The sequence below is a fragment of the Ambystoma mexicanum genome, chromosome 6q (assembly GCF_040938575.1).
Source record: "Ambystoma mexicanum isolate Mex_15411 chromosome 6q, UKY_AmexF1_1, whole genome shotgun sequence".
NCBI classification, from domain to species: Eukaryota; Metazoa; Chordata; class Amphibia; order Caudata; family Ambystomatidae; genus Ambystoma; species Ambystoma mexicanum.
The window spans coordinates 1,032,961,578-1,032,983,341 of record NC_090937.1 but is presented as its reverse complement, the minus strand read 5'-3'; the positions used below and the strand labels follow the sequence as shown (position 1 = coordinate 1,032,983,341).

At 43.4% G+C, this 21,764-nt stretch overlaps 1 protein-coding gene across 1 annotated transcript in view; it reads right to left on the bottom strand.

Moving 5' to 3' along the window:
• Positions 1–21,764, bottom strand: part of LOC138516437 (general transcription factor IIE subunit 1-like) — a 427,511-nt gene that overhangs the window by 7,601 nt on the left and 398,146 nt on the right. The gene's annotated exons all lie outside the window — the stretch shown is intronic.

Below are 21,764 nucleotides of genomic sequence, written 5' to 3'. Positions count from 1 at the left end.
CCCCATGTGAGCCAGATTGCCGTGCAGAGAATGTGTCAGAGACCCGAGGCAAAGAGCAGTTGTCAAGCCGTGGGTCTCAGAAGCGAGAGGGGCTCCATATACATGCAGCCGGACCGCAGACACCTTCGGAGAGGAAGAGTGTGGCTCCCTAAGAAAGTCAGAAGCAGTAGAAGTTGTGGCAGAATTCATGGAAGTGGTGCGACCCACAGACCAAGTGTTAAAGAAGCCGGTGAGTGAAGCCTGGCGTTCTAATAACATGCGTGAGCATTGCTTGCAACAGTATCCAGTTCCCTATTCCCTTGCGTATGGTTGAAAGCGAGCTGAAGTTGTTTGTTGAAGCCGTTTTGATTGAACAATGGAAAAGTAGCACTCATGTATATTAGGAAAGTTCTTTTACCAGCTTGAAGAGCAAACGCTGCTTGAAACCCATTGTTAAACCATGAAAAGACTAAGTATCTGAAGCTGTGGTCACGTGTCACTTATTAAGAAGAGTGAACATTGCAAAGGCTATTACTGAAAACCTAAACTTGATGAAACAATTATTGAAACCTTTAACTTGTGTAAACTACATCAAGGAGTGGTTGTGTGCGCCCAATTCGGCTTCCCAAAGGAAGACTGAACTCTACCCTTCACTTTCACATGGGCTGTAATGCTCACCTGATTCCTGTAGAGGCGCGGTCTTGACTGGGCGTATACCGTATCTTCAAAGGTGATGTGTAACACACGGCTGGCTCTTTGGGCTGGACCTCTGTGCACTGTATGTCTGACTCGAAGGGTAAGATGTCTGCAGATAGAAAATATGGGATTAAGGAACTGGGTTATTGAATGTCTCTCTCTTCTTCCCTTTCTCTTCTCCTGTAGAACCCCAAAGGTTAACGCTCTCACCTTAGGTAAGTGAACGCCGTGCTCTCCATCTGCCTCGGGGCAGGGTGCTGTAACCAGTTTCTTCACTGGATAAGGGGAGCAGGCCTCTTGACTTCAGAGGACTGCTGTCCGTCGTTTACTGCACGAACGGTAAGTTTCGAGTAATTCTAATGTCTTTAAAGTCTTTAGTAATGATGTTTCTTGTTTTGCAGGGTTCCGGCGATGGCGGATGACGGGCTGAAATGAGTTGAAGATGGAGCCCGTGTGATGAATAGAAGCGCCTGGAAGCACGTAAGTAAGCGCTTGTTGCCTGCTTCACGATGCGCTCTAACTGTCTTTTTATTTTGCAGGTACAAGTTCGGAGCGGCTGCAGGGTGCCGGAATACCCACTGGGTTAGATGTGGAAAGGAGTAATGGCACGTGAGTATTAAAGTTCCCCAATGTCTTTAAAAGCACCTTGTTTTGTCTTTCAGATGCGGGATGCAGCGCCGAAGGCCTCCGGAGCGTGCAAAGAGTTGGTAAGCTTTTGTCTTTCAGATGCCGGAATGCAGTGTGAAGACCTCCGGAGCGCACGAAGAGTAGGTAAGCCTTTGTCTTTCAGATGCCGGAATGCAGCGCGAGGCGTTGGTGACAGCCGATGGACCAGGTAAGTGAAGAGCTGTCACTGAAGACCGTAATGCTAACCTGTTCTTTCTTGTCTTTATAGGTGTTGCTGAAGACTGGATTCAGGATGGTAAGCCTTTTTCCTTAGGCCCAGGATCAGATGCAGAAGACACGATGAGCGTTCTGCTGCAGAGGATGCAGAATAACGCAAAGCAAGATTCATCCATCGGGTGTGGTTTAAATAGCCTCCTGTAGTGCTTAGGTCCCTCCTTCCACAGCCACGCCTAGGTAAGAAAAGAGTTCCTGCTTTCCAGAAGAGTTCCAGTGTTCTGAATCTAGGGAGTGGCTCCTGCCCCACCCAACAAGAAAAGTAGTTCCAAACAGAAGAGGATCAGAGGCTCAACTGGCAGGCAAGTAAGCAGCATGGTCTGCTGCAGGTAAGTCCACCCAAGCATTATGAGCCCGGCGCTTCCAGCGCTGGGACTGGGCATATTTATGAGCCTGGTGCCACTGGTGCCAGGACTGGGTCCAAAAGGTCCCAATTGGGACTGGTTGGCACTCGGAACCTGGGTTATGGATCTGCTTCCAAGGGAGTTGGGAAAACCCTGACCTTTTGGAAGCAGTGATCATGACATGGGCATACAATTCAACACACATCTTTCACCTTTGAAAACTATATTAAGCATGCCTAATTGTGATTCCCAAAGGAAAACTTAACTTTTCTTTACTCTAACATGGCATACCTTTCATACACAGGAAAAAAGTTATAGTTTAACAGTATCGACTATTGGAGAGAACAAGCATTGCCCAAGCCAAGAGTCTCCCCATATTAAGAGTGAAACCAGAATTTCACAGAGTTAAAAAGCAAACTGTTATGTGAATCTAATAACAGTTCAACTGGCTAAAGATACATCTGTTCAAGCATTACCTGAAGCTAAGAGTGGCACCAAGGCTTCTGGTTAATTACTTGGCCTGATAGCTGGCAGAAAGGTGAAGGTAACGTTGGGGAAGGGAAACTGGCTGCACGTAAAGACTATTTTGAAATTGACACAACCTCTACTGCCAGAGACTGTGGAAGACAGAGAAGTGGCTCCTAAAGGAAACCCAGGTTGTTATTGTGGCAGACAGACAAAAAAGGCAAGAAGCTGTCCCTTTTGAAGAGAGATATTCAGAGGAAGAGAGCCTTGCCTACTTGAAGGTATTGAAGTACTTTAAAGTGAGTCTTGTTTAAGCCTAAAAATACTAATCATTAAAGTTGTGGTAGTAGTCTAAAATACTGAAGCTGTGGTGGTTATCTGGTTGTCAGTAGATGCAACATTGCAGTAGCCTTAAAGTGGAGTACTGTGAGACAAAGGTGACTGTTCTCATGGTGAATCAAGTAGAAGTGAAGTTGTTGAAGCTGAAGTAGCAGCATGAGAAGTCATCCTGTCAAATATACCATTGTGAATTATAAAATGAGGTACATGCACCCCTCTGAGAACAAACATGGCTATGTGAAAGGTACAGTGAGATAAAATGTGGCTGCTGACTCTCGAGTGGGCACCTTCCCACAGGTCATTAAACTGTGTTGATTCTCGCAGAGGGGTGCCTGTACCTCTTTTTCTAAGGTACCTGGCGTTATCCAGACATGGACCCCTTGCTCACTGTGCTCCGAGAGGCACAGCTCCACCTCACTGAAGAGGCCATACTAGGCTGAAACACGTGTCTGGGGTTGCTGTTGGTACTCTTGTTCAAAGGAGGATTGCCATAGCATTTCAGTGGTGGACTGCTCAAGTGGGCGGGAAAAAGGCCGATATGTGAATGGATATTCCTCCTTTGTGGAAGGTGCAGTGAACTAAAATGTGGCTGCGGACTCTCGACTGGCACATTCCCATATTACAGGTCATTAAGCTGTGATTGTTCTCGCAGAGGGATGCCTGTACCTTTTTTTCGCTATAGAGAGCCTCACTGGCCTTACTTCCCACCCATACAATTTTAACCACCCATGAAGAGAAACAAAGTCAAGTAAAGATCTGTCTAGAGTCGTGGGTTAGTCCCTTCACCTCACCAGGTGTCACTCATAAGAAATTTGGTTAAAGGAGGAAACGTGAAGTCTCTGTACCGGAAATATAGCCGCAGTTTGTTTCGATTCACTAAGTACATGAAGAAATACAGCACATCCCCAACTTCATTTTTGATTGTGGAGTACTTCCCTCTAAAGAATGTCATGTTGTGAACTTTACAAAGATAAAAATGTATAGTTGAAGTGCTTACTATCCACCGGTTATAACTGCATTCTATCATTTTCTAACCTATACAAAGAGGGACAGGCCTCCGGTCTACACCTTACAACATGGTTTTCATTCACTGAAGAGTATAACCCTATAGTTTGTCCTTATAGGGCCTACTTAAATGCTGTGCTTTGTTAGCTAGCATTCCATTGTTTCGCAGCTAGGTTTGCACTTTATGTCCTATGGTAGGAAAACCAGAAGTGGAGGGCGATGGATGAGTAGCACCACATCTGGTTTAGTGTCTATAACTCAGGTAGCCATAGCTGCAGTCAGAATAACCAGATTGTATCAAATAAAGGGCCAGGTCAATACATGCTAGCAAACAGAGATCCACTGCTATGAGAATCAGCATTGATTAGAATTCCCCTGTGCAGACTGCTGGGGAGACAGCCATCAAGGTTGAGGGGTTGTTTTCAACCACCATGGGAACCTGGGCAGGATGGAAAAACAGAACAATCCCTTTGTAGCTCTTGTATTTGTATTTATTTATATTGCGCAGCCTGCCCACGGGCATCAGGGCGCATGTTTGGAAAGGTTACAGAGGGTTACATAAGGCAGTTACAAATTACATGGACGCGGTAGCGTCCATGTAGTTATGGTTAAGTTGGTGTTTCCATAGGAAGAGCATTTTTTGGGTGGCTTATAACTTCGCTCCCTCTGGACGAATCCTCACTTACTTTGCAAAAAAAGTATATGGCCCACTCTGAATTATTTTGCAAAGTTTGGCAAGGATTCGTCCAGGGGGGGAAAACTTATAGGGGGGGTCCCAAAACTTGTGTTTTTTCCTATAGACATAATGGGAAAAAACTTTGCGCATGGCCACAGGCCAAACCGCTGGACGGATTTACACCAAATTTGCAGCAGGAGCGGGGGCTTGGTCCCGAAAGCGTGCTTTTGCAAATTTGGTGTAAATCCGTCCCGTACTTTTTTATAAAATGACCAAAACGTAAGGCAAAAAAAATAGTGATATCTGTGTTCGCTTCGCGGACAGACTTCCCTGTTCGCTCCGCGGACAGCACCCCGATTGGCCCATGGCCTTGCGTCATGTCCGCGGACATGCGACGTGTTCGCCGATTGGACGGCGAGGGGCGTGGAGCGCGTCAGATTTTCTGTGGCGCCCGCCATCTTGTATTCGCCGTCGACCGCGTACAGCAGTGAAACGTGGATAACAAAATTGTATTTAGTGCCGTGTGTTGGTGTGTAAGAGTGTTTGGGGAGGGTGGGGGAGTATGAGATAGGTTCAATGTTTTGTTGTTTTATGTGCTAGACGGTTTTGTTGCGTTCGATTTGTCCGCGGAGAACACGGCTGTTCTGACATTTTGTAAATAAACTAAATGATGGGGTGTTTAGAGGACGGAGTATGTGTCATTTTTGTTCGCAAGGAAGGTAAAAATGAGCTATGAACACTCGCGGTGTACTTAATTGTTCGTAAATACACAAACTGGGGGTGTCCTCAGGACGCTGTCCGTATTGTAATCTGTCTAGTTGAATGTGTTCTAAGAACACTGGCGGTGTCCCGAAATGGTTGCAATTACACAAAATGGGGGTGTTCTAAGAACGTTGTTTGTATTGTTCGTTGTCAGGGTGAAAGTGTTTTAAGACCACTCCTTTTGTCCGCTAATAGTACAATTTCCTATGGGCGTCAACCGACTCTTTGTCCACTAAAGAAAAAATAAATCCAGCTGGTGTGCGCCGACATTAGGTGATAATCCTATGACTGGCGCTATTGACCTGGCCGACTTGCTTTTGCAACACTAAATCATATCTCCCACCCCTAAGCCTGATATTATCAAAGCATTCATATTCCCCGCCTCTCTCTGTGACGTTACAGGGTGCGTCATCAAACGCGCCCAGTCCTCTGCAGTCCTAAGTGACTTCACACAGAACCCGGAAGACAACACATATTATGTCACAAAACAGCGCGCCACAATTCGGAATATGAAACAGTAATTTAAAAGCAAACAGCAAGATTGTAAATTTTGTAAAGTACATTTGACATCAAATGTGTAGAGAATATTCAGCAATTTGCATTTGTCTTTGTTGTCAATCCGCAGAAGTTCATGTTGAGGCAGGCGATGTTCCTTTGCGGTACAGAGGGTGTTAGATCAGCTTACAACTCAGTGCGCCACAATTCAGAATATGAAACTGTGGTTTAAAAGTAAACAGCAGGATTGTACATTTGGTGAAGTACATTTATTTCACATGAAAGGTTTAGTGAATATTCAGCGATTTGCTATTGTCTCTGCTGTCGATCAGCAAAAGTTTATTTTGAGCCACGCGTTGTTCCTTTGTGGTAGATAGGCTGTTGGTTTATGATAAAAGCAGTAAATGGTCGCTCTGATAATCGGAACGTTGCTCCGACAACGAGCCATTAGACCACCCTATTGGTTGGTATGTTGTTTGTAGCTGCTAGTACTGCGCAAGGGCATATTGGTCCTTGGCGATTGTCCCATAAAACGGTGAGGGTCATGAAGTTGCATATTTGGACCTGCACCTGGCAGTTGAAGACCCCATCCGCTGGAGTCTGTAAATCGTGACATAGGCAAAATGGGGCCACATACCTGTTTTAAAAAACATAAATTAGTCTCACCAGCCGATCTTCATTAAAAATCATCATTTTATTTATTAGGGCGTGAAACTATTTGCTATCGAGTATGTTAATAATAAAATAATAATATTTTCCCATTCATATAGCGCTAAGAACCGTGAGGTATCTAAGCAGTGCTTATTAACCACGGTGTGTGGTGCTCATTTATCGACCACGGAAGGTTGAAAGGCTGAGTTTGGCCTTGCCGGGTTTCAAACTTGCGTTAGCAAGCTGTACACGGATGTCAAAGCGAGCGTAGTACTCGCTGTGCCACTTGACAGGCTACAGTGAAGTGGCACAGCGAGTAGAGCGCTTGACCGCCTATAGACCGGTTAAATTATTTCTATTAACCCACCCTGTGTCGTCTGCCTTTTTCAGAGGCCTCTAAACGCCAGGGGATCAATTCGGCGGTGATAGTGCGCGGTAGAAAACATTATGCCACTTTCAACGAACAAGTTCAACTTGAGCGGTCTTTAATGCTACGCTATTGTAATTATATTTGGTATAAAATAATGTAAAGGGTTACTTTTGCAATTTCCATTGTCTACGAGTAGTGCAGTCCCAAAATACGACTGTGTGTGCGAACGATCTTTCGCATAGTGATATAATATATAAAAGTGGTTTCGTTTCAGAAATTTCATCCTTATCTTCTCTTACATTTAGCAACACTCCTTCAAGAGAAGTCTTTCATCACAATCTCTGTCAAGGTCAAAACACAATACAACCTTATAGTCCGCTTCGTGAGCCTCTCCGGGGCCCGAGAAAAAAATGGAAGCAGCTGACCTTCACTGTGAACGAGCATAAATTCTTACTTTGCAACATTCTGTGTAAAGCCATCTGTGAGAAGTTGGTTTTTGCATGCCATGTTTGTATATTGTTTGCGTGATATTAAAAAAAGTTTAAGGGACGTTATGGTTCTAAGTACAGCCGAAAGACCCCTGAAAATCACAAGTTATGGTAAGCTATGAAAAATAACTTGGGCCACCACCGTGCACTGCTAAGACTAACACCCAGGACATCAAAGATGACATTGCAAATGTCATTGATGAAATCACTGACGACATCACATGTGTATGTACTTTTCATGGAATTTGTGTACCTGGGATTTTTATTATAATGTTGCGAAAAAAGTGTCAAGGATATTGCAATAAATATCATACCGTTACTAGTGCTTTGAACAATGCATTGATATAAATAGCATTCTATTATGGGATTCCATCTAGTATACTGAGCTACTAATGGAGAAACATAGCATTGTGTGCAGAGTACAAGATGAAAGTATAATATTTGTAATGTTAATATGTTGAATAATGAAATTATAATTGTCCTCAAATGTTCGAAAAATTCACAAAATGGGGGTGTTCTGAGGACGTTATTCGTATTGTGTGATTGCTTAGCTGTATGCAATGAGGGAATGGCACAGAGAGTAAAGTGGACGCCGTCCGCAGACACCGCGGCTGTTCGTGGACAGGGCGTGCTACATCCGGGTTTTTCCAGGAAATCAAACATGGAAAGAAGACTGTACGGATCAGCCAATCAGATGTCGAGGTTGTGGATTTGTGTTGAAAGAGACTGTGTGTGGTGAAGATGGCAGAAGTAGAGAAAGTCAGGGTGTTGGTGCTTGGAGATATGTTTGTGTATGGTTTACAACAGTAGGCTCAATGCAGGCATGTTGCAAAGAACTTTGATGTGAAAGGAGTGGAGGTGGTGTGGAGCACTGTGCCTGATTGCAATGTACAGGGAATTGTGCAAGTTTCTGAGGATATGGCCATGATGAACAGTCCGCATATGGTAGTTTTGCACTATGGTGCTTTCCATTTGGGCAACGTCAGTGCCCCTACTTTGTTGGCTGATTTGGAACGCTTGGTTCAAGCCGTAATGAAGATCCTTCCAAATGCGAAAGTAATTTTTTCTGGATTACTACCTAGGGCAATATGGGACAATAGTTCAGTTTTTTGTCCTCAGCAAAACATTGCTAGGTGTGTCATCAACCGAGGCATGTGTGCCTTCATGCTTAGAGCTGGTATGTTGTTCTGTAATAATGAGAATATTGATGCCAGTAATGCTGTTAATTTTAAAGAAGATGGCATTTCTTTATTTTTTATGGGAAATGCCTTTCTATTTTGGAATGTAAGGGTTGCTTTGGAGAAGGTTATGTAAAGAGTTCAGGAGTAAAGTAAGAAAAAAAAACAAAATAACAGGTGTCTGTCAAGCATATGTATAAAAAAAAAACTCTTTTCAGAGCCAACTTCAAAGGGGAAATGGGGCACACTATTTAAATTTACATTCACCACGCTCAGATTTTCGACATGTCCGCGGAGATGGCGGTAGTCCGCGGACATGAAAATCACTACGAGGGGGTTAGTATGTTCTATGTTACATGTATATGAAGTCAGGGATATTATGTTTAAGTTGTGCTACTAAAAACCTATGAAATTCAGTAAAAAAAACTTTGTTAAAGGGACGTTATGGTTCAAAGTAAAACCGAAAAACCCCTGAAATTCGGCAGTTATGGTAACATAAGCAACCATAACTCGCGCCACCGTGCACTGCTAACACTAACACCCAGGACATCAAAGATGACATCACAAATGTCATTGATGACATCACATGGCTGGCTCTCCCTTTTTATCCTTTACTGACATATCGAAGCCACATAGTTTTCTTCAGTAACAGTCAGGAAGTAATAATTGAAAAGGTACTATATTTGTAGACTTAGGGTCAAGTCACATCATATGAAACATATACATAGCGGAAGACACAGGCTTGAAAGAGAGCAATCCTTTCTGTGCATGAAGATAATCATTAGGGTTATCAGCACTTTCTCATAGTTTTCTTTTTATTACTCTACCTTTCCTGTATATGCTCATATTTGTATACATTATACTCACTCTCCTTTGGGTGCAGTCACATCATGTGATACACATACATATGGTAAGTAGCAGCTTTGAAACAGAGCAATAGTTTCTCTGCATAAAGACAATCAGTTAGGTTATGAACTCTTTCTGCTACTACTTCTGCTTTTTTGTTTACTTCACTGTCCCTGTATATACTCATATTTGTATGTGTTGTCTCTGTGTTTTGTCTGTAATAATTATGTATTAAGTGGGTTTTATTATCTACTTATTACATGTTTCACAGTACGCAAAACTTTAATAAGAAAGCAGTTATTTCAGTATCCAACATGGCAAGATTATGAATATGGCACCTTCATCATGTATGCTGCACACACTGCCTATGTTTCTGCATGAGTAGCTTAGTATACTGGATAGAACTTCATAATAGAATGCTATTTGTATCAATGCATTGCTTAATGCACTAATTAGCTCATGATATTTATCCCAATGATCCTTGCCAGTTTTTGGTCAGCATTATAAGAATCCCTTGTACAGAGTGCTTATGAAAAGTAAATGCACATGTGATGTCATCAGTGATGTCATCAATGACATTTGTGATGTCATCTTTGATGTCCTGGGGGTTAGTGTTAGCAGTGCACGGTGGCGCGAGTTATGGTTGCTTATGTTACCATAACTGCCGAATTTCAGGGGTTTTTCGGTTTTACTTTGAACCATAACGTCCCTTTAACAAAGTTTTTTTACTGAATATATATATATATACATAGAATAAGGACATATACAAATATATACAAAGGGAGTTTGTCGTCTCAGTAAATACAGAGGTAATCGAGGTTGCAAATCATGCGATAGGTGTTTACCAAAGGGTGGCCGAAGCATCGTCTTGCTCATAGAGCCATTGTTTTGCTCTGTATTTGAAGGATTGGAGGGAGGGGAGATTCCGGAGATCATTGGGTAGTGAGTTCCAAAGCTTCGCTGCCAGGACTGGGAAGCTCGAGCCTCTGGCAGTCTGAAGTTTGAAGCTAGGAATGATGAGTGTGTGTGCATGTGCAGATCTTAGAGGTCTGTGGGCTGTGTGTTGTGTGAAGCGCTCTGACAAGTAGGCTGGTGCTGCCTTGTTCTGTGCTTTGTGGCTTAAAACAAGTGTTTTGAAGGCGATCTGCCGTGAGATGGGGAACCATTGTAAGTTGCGTCTAGTGGATGAGATGTGGGCGCGCCTAGGTATGTTAAGAGCAGCCCTAATGGCGTTATTCTGGGTTACCTGAAGTTTGTCAATGTTTCTTTGACTCGTACCAAGGTAAAGGGCATTGCAGTAGTCAATTTTGGATAAGATGAGGGTTCTGGCCAGGATCAGGCAGTTATCCATAGTTAAGAAGGGACGGCAAGCAGTGATTAGTTTGCACGTGTATGCAGATGCTGAAACTACTGAATTGGTTTGTCTGGTGAGAGAGGGTGGTGTCTAGGTAGATTCCGAGAGTTTTAGTGACATTGGTGACCTTAATGATGTTACCATCAATGTTGAATGCATCATATTTGCTGTCAAGTTTTGAAAGTTTGGACTAAGAGCCTAGGATGAGTAGCTCAGTTTTCTCATCGTTTAGGCAGAGACCGTGGTGGGCCATCCACGCTTGGATGACGGTGTAAATTGCATTGAGAGCTTTGACGTCAGTTACATAGTCACCAGTGATAGGGATGAGTATCTGGGTGTCATCCGCAGAATTTGTGTAGGTGACACCCAGATGGTCAAGAATATCAAAGAGTGGTTTCGTAAAGACGTTATAGAGCGTGGGTGATATGCACGAGCCTTGTGGTACTCCGCAAGGGACATGTGCTGGGTCAGCAGTGGCAAGAGATGAGAAGACTCATGGATCTGTTGGCAAGGAATGAGCTGATCCAGGAGGTGGCTGCATCAGGGAAGTGGGTGGCCGTTTTGAGATGCTGGCAGAGGATTTGGTGGTCCACCAAATCAAAAGCAGCGGATAAATCTAGGAGGAGTCAGAGCGCTTGTTTGCCCTTGTCTTTCAAATCCTCAATTTGCGTTTTTAGATCTATTAGAGCTGTCTGTGCCGTGTCTCGGCCGGAAACCAGATTGCCTAAGTCCTAATAAGTTGTTCTTGTCGAGATAGTCTTGAATTTGGAGATATGCAGCGCGGTCCAAGATTTTGAGAAGGTACGGTACCGTGGTGATGGGCCTATAGTTGGTTGGGTTACTAGGGTCTAAGTTCGGTTTTTTGATTAAGGGGATTACCCATGCATCCTTAAGGTTATCTGGTACTATGCCAGATTTAAAGGAGGTACCACAAGCTCCTTTGTGGACGATTCTGGACCAATCCTTTTAATCAGTAGAAAGCAAATCTGGTGGTGTTCAAAGCCATGGAAGGTGCATAAATGAGCAATGGAAGATCATGTGCCAAGTGGCTTTAATACCATAGACATTCCCGTGCTAACCAAAGCCAACACAAAATAAAAGTGACAATCCTGGCCATGTTTCAAAACAAATTCAAGAATGTCAGACCCAACATTCTAAGGAAATGAAACACAGAATACACTGTATATCTTGCCAGAATTAGTGGTATGTGTCAGAGAAATACATTGCTCAACTATAAGTGAACATGGTTAATACTGCTTTGTCTTTAAATGCGACAGAAAAAACCTGTTGAGTATTGAGATCCTACGATGATAACCATGATAGTTACTTTCCTATTAACTGAACCTGCAACGATCTCCAGGACTCCTATTATCCCATCATTTAAAACATTGTTTGGACCTAACATGAGGTATCTGCTGCTAAAAAGCTAATACAAATACCCCACAATGCAAGTATAATGGACTGAAAACCAATCCATTGACTGTCTTGTATTTACATTTTTGTTTTTTTATTATTGATTAAAGCACAGACCTAGCTCGAGAGCAGTGGAGCGTCAGTAGCCAGTATGTGGGCTGGAATGTGAGTTGAGGTCTGTGAGTCAGTGTGTGTGTCCATTGGAATGAGTCCTTGGTCAGGTGTTGAAAGCCAGGTTCTGAAAAAAGTACCAAAATTGGAGAATCGTGGGGGCATTCCGAGCTGAGACAGGGATCGAGTTTCAGAGAGTGAGTGAATGACAAGAGAAGGATTGTTTGCAGGCCTGCTCTTTGCAGATGGATTGTGTTTCAAAACGGTGGGTTGGTTTGCTGCGCGAGGAGCATGCAACACCAGATATCTGGAGCTAAGCCGCCAGGTACACTGGTGTGCTACTCGCGACTGCATTTTAGGCAATACATGCAGTTTTAACAGTATCCTGGCCTGGAGTGGAAGCCAATGTAGTTCGCGTAGGACTAAGGTGATTCAGTCAAATTTCCATGCACCCATAATAAGACGTGCTGCAGCGTGGTGGACTGCTTTTAGGGGAGCAAAGTGAGCAGCTGGGAGCCTTGTCAGGCGAGCATTCCCCTCCGCCCCCATCAATGTGCGAAACCACAAGGGCCTGCACTACGATCCAGTGGTTCTATGGGGGGATAAAGGTTTCGATTGTTTGAAGGGTGGGGATTCGGTGCCAGGCTGTTATGGCCTTTTTGGCTATGTGTTTCTGGAAGGACAGGCTGCTGTCACAAGAAGCCTAAGGATTTTGATTAGTCCGAGTTGTGGATCAAATCCTTCTAGGCACATATCATTGAGCCATTACTGGACAAGATTTCTTTAGCAGGTGGACCGATGAGGACAAATTCAGTCTTGGGTGATGATTAGGGGATCACTGAGATGCTTGATGCCCTGCATGCCATTTACTCATGTACAACTGAGTATTGTCTGCATATTGATGGATGGCTATATTGGGATCTTTGAGGAGAGTGCCAAGAGGCATGTAAAGGTTCAAAGGGATTGTGAGATGGTTGAGCCTTGGGGGACTCTGCAGGAGACCTGGAGTCAGAATTGCACGAGTTCATCTGGATGGCCTGGTGTCTGCCTGAGAGGTAGGATGTAAACCGATTCAGGACAGTATCAGAGAATCCCATTCCTTTGTCAAGGCGGGAGTGAAGGATGCAATGGTGTCGAATGCAGCCGGGAGGTCCAAGAGGACGGAGACATGGGTCACCCTTATCCATGTTTTGGAGGGATTCCTCCACCACCTGGATGGTGGCTGTCTGGACACTACACGTAGGGCGCAACCCTGACCAATAGTCATTTAGGAAGTGGTGGTGTTCGATTCTGCTGAGTAGTTGTGTAGTGATACTTTTTCTAAGATTGTGCCAATAATGTGAGGTTCGTAATGGAATGGTAGTTGGCCAGGTCGTCTGGATCTAGTTGAATTATTTTCAAAAAAGGCTGTATGAGACCAGTCTTGAGCATCTCCAGGAATTACTTTTATGTGAGGCATTAATTATGCCGAGGAGCGCATTGAGAGCTGGGTCCGTCAATTCGGAGGCCGGGATGATATTGTCAGAGTAAGAAGGTTTGAGGAAAGCAATCGTTTTCAGGAGATCCGGGGCAGGGTTGCGGGGGAAGGGGGTTTTGGCGATCTGGGAGGAGAGATGAGTGAATTTAGTCTAGGGGGGTATTGAGCATGCCAGGGGTTTAGGGGGTGCTCCGGCTGTGAGGTTGATTTGATAGTCTCTCGGATTTTGTTAATTTATTTTCAATAAAAATTGTATGGATTCCATCGCATTGCTGGTACCTCGGTTCTGGTGAGAGTTTGGTACAATGCTTTACTACTCTTGTTCAAGGCTGCCGTAATGGTGGTGTAGTAGTAAGCAGCTTGCCACAGAGAGATTTGAGGTTGGTCAGGTTTTAGTGTTACCGTTTTTATGCCACTGTTTCTCTAAGGCTGCGATTGTGTGTTTGTTGGAGGTGAGCTTAGGGGTGTACACCAAGGGGAGGATGGTTTGGTCTTACCCTGGCTACTTTTAGGAGGGCATGTGTGTCCACCAGCTTCATAGCAGAGTTGTTGAATAATTCTAGACGGCCCAAGACCTTTCCTGTGGTGGGGAAGTCTGCAATGTTTGCTTCTAATTCATGGAACGGGAAGGGAAGCGTTGTGGAGTGAGCAGGCGTTTAGCCTGACCTTTGTGGGGCATAGTCAGGTGAGAGAGGGTCTGCACAGGTGACGAGGGGTGGATGTTGTCAAGAAGCCTATGGTGTTGCCTTTGTTGTGCGTGGCAAAGAGCACCATTTGCTTTAGGTCCATAGAACCATGCAATAAGCGTGGTTCGAGTGTGGTTGTCAACCTGTGACTCAGGGATGTTAAAATGTCTGATAAAAGCATTATTAGAATGTGCTAATTTGGCAGAGGAGAGTTTAGATGTAAGGTGATGATTCCTTGTGCAATAAAAGGGAACCGGCAGACGAGGGATTCAAACAAGCTTGTTTTGGGAAAGGAGATGGAGCATGGCCAAAAGTTCCTGTGGATAATTGCCACTCTGCCTCCTGCCATTTCTAGCTGGTCAGCATGTTGGATGCAATAGCCTTGGGGTAAAAGGACTCAAACATTGGGGGAAGATGGGGTAACCCATGTTTAATTGTATTTATTATTATTTGTTTATAGTTCAATTTGAACTTTAACAAAAATTAGGCAGTCAAAGACATTAGACATAATCAACAATCAATTCACATACATCACAGATATATCATACAAAGTGTTTAAAAGTAAGATAAAACTTGAGTGTATCATGAACAAAACCTAATAAAATTCATATGTTAATCCTCACATCATTGTAACGATTCATGCACCTAGATCACATATAGGACCAAACTCAATAACTCATACAGTCTCTGACATTTTAGACAGCCTGATGCATTTTGAGACACTTTTCAACCATTTTCCAAACTGAATAAAGTGCAATGTGCATTTGAGTTGAGTCCGTGTTTAGACAATAGGTCCAAAAAGAGTGATTTCATCGACTAATAATCGTGCACTCTTCTGCCAAGCAGGCACGTATAAACTGAACCCATGGTGTCACTCTGCCAAGATTTGTCTAGCCGATTCCTGTTAAATCCTCAATTTGCACATCCGATATAGCCTCTTCGCTTTTACGATACCTAGTTGTCACCCTATAACTGTTAACAGTGGGAGCGTATTCATTTGTAGTCGAAGCATGAAATGCTATTCTCCTGGGCTCAAGCTAAAAAGGCGATAGGGTTCCAGTTTCATATAGCAGTGGGAGACATGTACGTTTCAGCTATACTCAGAGGATAGGTGGATGTGGTTTTTTTGTCCAATCCCAAATGTTGGCCTTGGCTAAAAAAGATGCTTTAATGCAATCAAAACTGACCCACACCACCCAGAAGGGTGACCAGCATATTTTCCTAAAGAAATCCAAATTAAGGGTTTCAAATTTCAACTGAGCTCCTGCAACTAAAATGTCACCGGTTTTCCCAAATTTATTCAACAGGGGGCCCATTTTAGATTTTATATAGAGAGCCCCTCGACTTTTGAGCAACTGTGTACCTAGTGACAGGATACCAAGTTCAAGCCGCAGATATTCCATAGGGCATGATGGAGACACGAACACCCTGCGCCAGAACCTGCCCTCCCTGCGATCGAGCCAGCTAGTCTCCATCTCAAGAGCATCTAGGCCATACAGGGTCATAGTACAAAAACATTGTTTATAGAAGGTCAAGATGCCCTGAATCGTAAAACCTGCAGTATTATTGACACATTTCCATAGCATAGACATTATCTGATACGCTTTCGGCACTTAGAGGCTATGATTTCATCATAGTTATTCATTTCAAGCCCAAGGTAGGGGTAACTTTGCACGTAATCCACCACCCCCAATTTTGTTGCAAAGGCCTTTTTTATACACCTTTTTCTTAGTGATTAACATACATTTGGTCTTTGAAACGTTTACCGTCAAGGAGCTTGCCTGTGCGTAGTCATAACTCTTTCAACATGGTCTTCATTCCACTCAATGTGTGATCAAACAAAACCAAATTGTCGGCATACAGCATGGAATCGATTTAGTCCCCACCCACCATGCAGGACAATTTGAGCTCTTGAGCAGGCAATCTGTTAAGTCTGCAATATAAAAGATTATTTAAGAGAGGAGCCTGCAAGCATCCCTGCTTGACTCCTCAATTCATGTCAATCAACCCTGTTGTGCTTCCCTCATTGTCTAAACGGACAGTGACAGTTGTTACGATGAAGAAGCTTAACGGCGAATATTAAGGAGGGCAGCCTGCAACTTAAGCTATAGTCTCTCTCTATCCACTCCATCAAATGCTACTTTAAAGTCTACAAATGTGACAAATAAGGGAGGGCTATCTTTAGCGTTCGACCTTTCTGCTAGCATATCAAGGAGCCTGATGTTGTGCACTGTCGAGGAACCAGGCCGAATAGCCGTCCGGTATCGATAGAGGACCCCTGAGGCTTCAACCCACCTCTGAAGTTCGCCCAGAAGCAGTGGGCCATATATCTTCCCGGTCACGTCAAGCATAGACAAAAGGCGATAGTTCGCTGCTACGCTCCTGTCACCCTTTTTATAAATGGGCACCAAGACGGATTGGATGGAATCTCATGTGTTATCCAAATTTTCCTGAACAGCACCAGTAGGAGCGTCACCCAGGTGTCAGGGGCAGACTTCAGTACTAAGTTGGAAAGGCCGTTGGGCCAGGTGCCCGAGAATGTTTTAATCTGGTAACAGTCTTCAACAAAGAGTCCTGAGAAAATGTGATTGGCCAATCACAGCCTGGCACTGGGTCCAGGGGAACAGGGTTATGATCTAAGATGTTACTTGATCTTACGTGCGCTTCCCAGACCTCTCCCCGTACAGGATATATGATGATTTCTTGGCCTTTTCCATGGGACTGGATTATTGCATTTATTTATATATTCCCCAACGAAAGATTGAATCGCCACAAAGGTTGTTCTCTAGTGAATGCGCAAACTTTGCATTTAGAGGTTGTTGATTGATCTGAACTGAACTTAGTTGCATTACCTCATCAAAACTCTATGCATTAAGTCTTAAAGATAAAAAAAAGTGTCCCAACTTCTTTGCCAGGTAGCCAGTTGGAGGACTCTCCCACAGTGCAACATCTGTGTAGGCAGACAAATAGATCACACTTGTCCTGCCGGTTACTCATTTTATTGTCAGCCATCACCTTAGCGATTTGCTTATTGACATTTACAAGTTGCTAATGGTTTGGGTGTGGATGCCAGTACTGCACTAAAGATGAACTGCAACAGGCGTGCTGCAAAGCCCACACTCACAGAGAAGTAAGCATGTCATTTTTTTTGTTTTTCAAATGATTGCCCACTGTAAGGGAGGCATGGTATCACAAGTATGACACAGACACAAAAAGGTACAATTTGTAATACCTTATTTAAAAAAAAATTATTTGGTTTACACAAAACCTTTTAAAAAAAGAAGAAAGCAGAGACTTTATGTCGCAGTTCTCTAGCTTTCACACATCATCCCACATTCTTTTGGAGTTAGTTTAACTGCTTCTCATTGAATCAGGATGTCGAGGGCTGGTTACCGCTAGCAGATCTTTTATGTCTTTTAGAAAATAAGTCAGTGCAAAGATCAATTTCGAGTCGATGCCGTCAAACATTACCATCCACCACTCCTCGGCGCTTTGAGTGGGTTGTTTCCGAAGTAACGGGCCCAGATGCCTATATAGCCCAGGAGGGATGCATATATTTTGCGCAAGACGTCCAATAGTGCAATCGGACAGCAGTCCAATGGGTTAGCTCCAGTTCCCTTTTTAAAGATGGGTACAATGACAGCACTTTTCCAAGACTTTGGAGAGCAACAGTGAATGGACAGCCTCTTGAATAGCATATAGCAGATGTCTGTCCATAATTCGGGATTTTGTTTGATCGTATAATTTGACAGCCATCAGGGCCAGGGGCCCTTGAGACTCTTGCTTTATCGATTGTGTGCAAGATATCTTCCTTTTGAAAAGTAAGGACCCAATAAGGGAGTTTGATGGATTCAACAATACAGACTTTCCCTATTCGACTATTTAAGTTGGTAAAATGTGATACCCAGACCACTTCCGCTACCGCATTAACTTGGAGGGCCGCCTGAGGCCTGTTCTCACTGTTAATTAGGCGCCAAAAATCTGCAGCGTTTTTATTTTTAAGTTTTCCCATCATTAATTCTGCGTCATTTTGCATCATTGGATATTTATGTGCTTTCAGCCAATTTTTATATTTTTGCTTAATGGCTTTTTTTTGCACCATGAAAGCTATTTCGTCCACTCACGTAGCGTTCCTGATTTTGCCAAGCATTAGTTGTTTTTTCTTTAGTATTTCCAAATCAAATCTGTGTTTTGGCAGGAAGGAAGGCTGTTTTATGCCCTGCCTTTTTTTCTATAAATTGGATTAATAGATGTTGATATTCCACCCAGTATTCTTTTGTGCAGTGCTGATCTGCAATTTGGGAAACAGCAAAGTTATTTAGTTTTAGTCAAACTCTGTTTGATTCCACTTCGACTTGTGTCCATTTGGAAAAGGTTGGTCTATCATGCATGGTTATGTTCATTCGCAACAGGTCATGGTCACTATGGGTCATTGGAAGTACTTTCATGTTTTTGACATTAGTGTGAATGCCTTCTGACAAAGATGTAATCAATCGTGGATTGTTGGTTGTCTCTTCTCCATGTCGGCACTGCTGGAACATCTCCTGTTATGTTTCCATTCAACATGAATTGGTTTCTTTGTTCCATTTCCAGACACCACTCATTTTCTAGATGGCCGTTTGGACCCTTCGTGTTGTTTATACAGTCAATGTTTAAGTCACCACACACAAGAATGTTGGGCCTCTTCCCTTCCTCGAGAAGGCCATCTAAGGCTATGGTGACCTGGTCTATAAATGATTGTGTTCCTGCCCCCGAATGGTTCCAGTACAGGTTTACTAGCGTCAAGAGTTCGTTGGAGTTCAAAGTCTCATCTGATTTTGCAAGGGTTGTGACCTAAATGAAGGGAGTCAAGTTCTCAGTTTCCAAGATCTTGAAGCCAGTGTCCTTTTTAATCAGTGTTAGCAGGCCTGCCATAGGGCGCCCTTTAGATTCTTTTATGGCAGATTAAAGGCAACATCATATCCCTCAACAATTGGACATTCACACAGCTAGGTTTCCTGTAGGCAAACTAGGTCCAAACCACCATGCCATTTTATTTTGAACAAATGTGAAAATCCCCTTGTGTTCCAGGATCCAAAAGAGTAGTAATTTGATCTTGCCGGTCTATGGCATTACTTACCAGGCCTACAATTTAGGGTTGAGGCCAACCAAAACCAGTCACTTGATGTATCTATGCTTTGTGGATTAACAGTGTCCTCAGTGTCTTGCAATCTTCTTTACTTCTTTAAATGGTCATTTGGATTTGATCTCTTATTTCCATATTGGCCTTCATGTGGGTAAGTCGTTCAATTGGCGCAGCCAGTGGTTCACAATCTTTGTCTGTCCATTCTGAGGGCTCAGGAATCACGCTTTTGGATGATTCTGCTTGTTTCTCCCGCCTTCTCCTTTCAGGTACTTCCATTGAGTACTCCAATTTCTCAGAGGATATAGGAATCTTTTTTGCCGCAAGTGTTCTACTCACGTCATCAGCTTGGTGCAGAGGGGTCTCTCATTTTAAATACCTCAAATCCAAGGGACATCAGCACCGGTGCAGCATCAATAATTAAGTCCATGATGATTTTGGATTGAATATCAAGCACCACTTTATCGTTTCTAGATTCATCGGCAAATTCCATGACCTTTAAACATCCTCTGAAATGATCTGTCATAGGTTTGGAACTAGGAAGAGTAGTTTCATGATATTATGTCGATTAAAAATAAGATCACCACTGTTATCCACTCGTTCCAGTGCTTGTTAATTGTAAGGTGTTTATCTTCCCACTTAGGTCCCTTCTTGTGAGTGTTCGAGTTTCCATTTTGATTGCGAGAATTTGTGATGGCTTCCGGCTTTCCATTCATTGTTGATTCCACCATTGGCGGCGTTGCTTCGAACCAAGAGTTCCCATTTTTCATTTAGTGTAACGAACACCGGACCTGGAGGCCCTTTGGGGTCAACGACCGGTGGAATCACGTGGTATAAATGGTACACATTTTCGTTTGAATAGCACACACCGATTTGTTCTTGAGTTCGTCCGTTACAGCCCCAGTGTTGATTTTGGGTAGCGCAGGCTCCAGCATTATGTTTTCAATTGTTATGTCATCATCATATGTTGACATGTTTAGTAGCTCAGGTGAAATGTCATCAATACAGACTATTTCACTGATTACAATTTGTAAAACCTTTATTCAATTCTTGAGGTTTGGAAAAACTCCTACTTTGCCCTATAGCTAAAATGGGAGTAGTCTACCATCAAATAATAAATAAAATAAATCAAAATGGCTATACTAACAAAAATCAAATGCCTTCCCCATCTCTTATACAATAATTGTGCAAAGAGGAATATGTATGCAAAGGAAAATCAGTGTTCGAATATAAAGAATCAAAGTGGTTGAGTTGGCTCTCCTCCCCACGTTGAACAGCACCGAGTAAGGCGGTCCCTGTAGACAGGATGACAAACTCTGGCTCAGGTACTCAAAACAAATTAGTTCAAAAAGTGGATCAAGGCCTGCCTGGCCTTCCACATTAAAGTCACTTTTCCAGTGTTCCAAAAGTTCCTTCACAGTTCAACAAAACGGTTCATAGTTCAACCAAAAGTTCACGCAGGTCTCCCTTGATCGGGCTCCGACATCTCCAGGTAAATGTTAACCAAAGGTTCACGTAGGTCTTCCTCTGTCAGGCTTGGACCTCTCAAACACAGCACTTGTAAGGGTTCCCTTCCCAAGCTTTATTCACATTCGTTAGGGGTTCCCTTCCCCTAACTTAGCACACTTCTTGTCTCCCTCGATCGGGCTCAGACCTTTTCCTGTTGTCGAAGACTTTCGAAATGAGCAAGGCTTTTACTATAGACCTCGGCAGGACCACTTCGACTTCAACTCACACTCTTGTGTTATTTGCCCCAGTGTTTCTTGGTCTATGTAGTTCAATATCATAAGCACAAGAGTTCAATGTTCACTTTACACTTCCCCTTTTGCCGGGGTCAATCTTGATCATCACATCTTTTAAAGTTCATTCACTTTGTGACTTTCGAATAAAACATTTCACCTTTTGCAGAGACTTTCGAGTGGGGTACTTCCTTTCGCTGGACCACTCCGCTACTCTATCACAGGTTTCACAGTTATCAGTAATTTTAAAGTTCACCACAGGTCTGCCTTCCTCCGAGACTCAACCACACGCGTCCAGCCTTCAATTGTAAGATATATTTGTTGCCACTTCAATCCTTCCTTAACACACACCAGTCTTTCATCTTGCTGGCCAACTCACCGGCTTTGTGCATTCCTTTCTTGTTTTCGCCATTTTAATTCACAAGTCAAGGTTAATACAACAGGCTACACCTCGCTCCCCCAATCAAACTCTGTCGTTCACCTGGGAGGGTCACGGGCACTGTCCACCGAGGTAAGGGTTGGGTTTGTTACTCTCAGGTACCCTCTTTCCAGCCCAGTTGGCCCAGTGTTTATGGAGAAAAGGGGTGAGGAAGTTGGAACATCGGAGAATCCTATGAAATAGGAAGGGTCATGGGTACAGGAAAGGGGGGCAATACTGCGTCTCATCA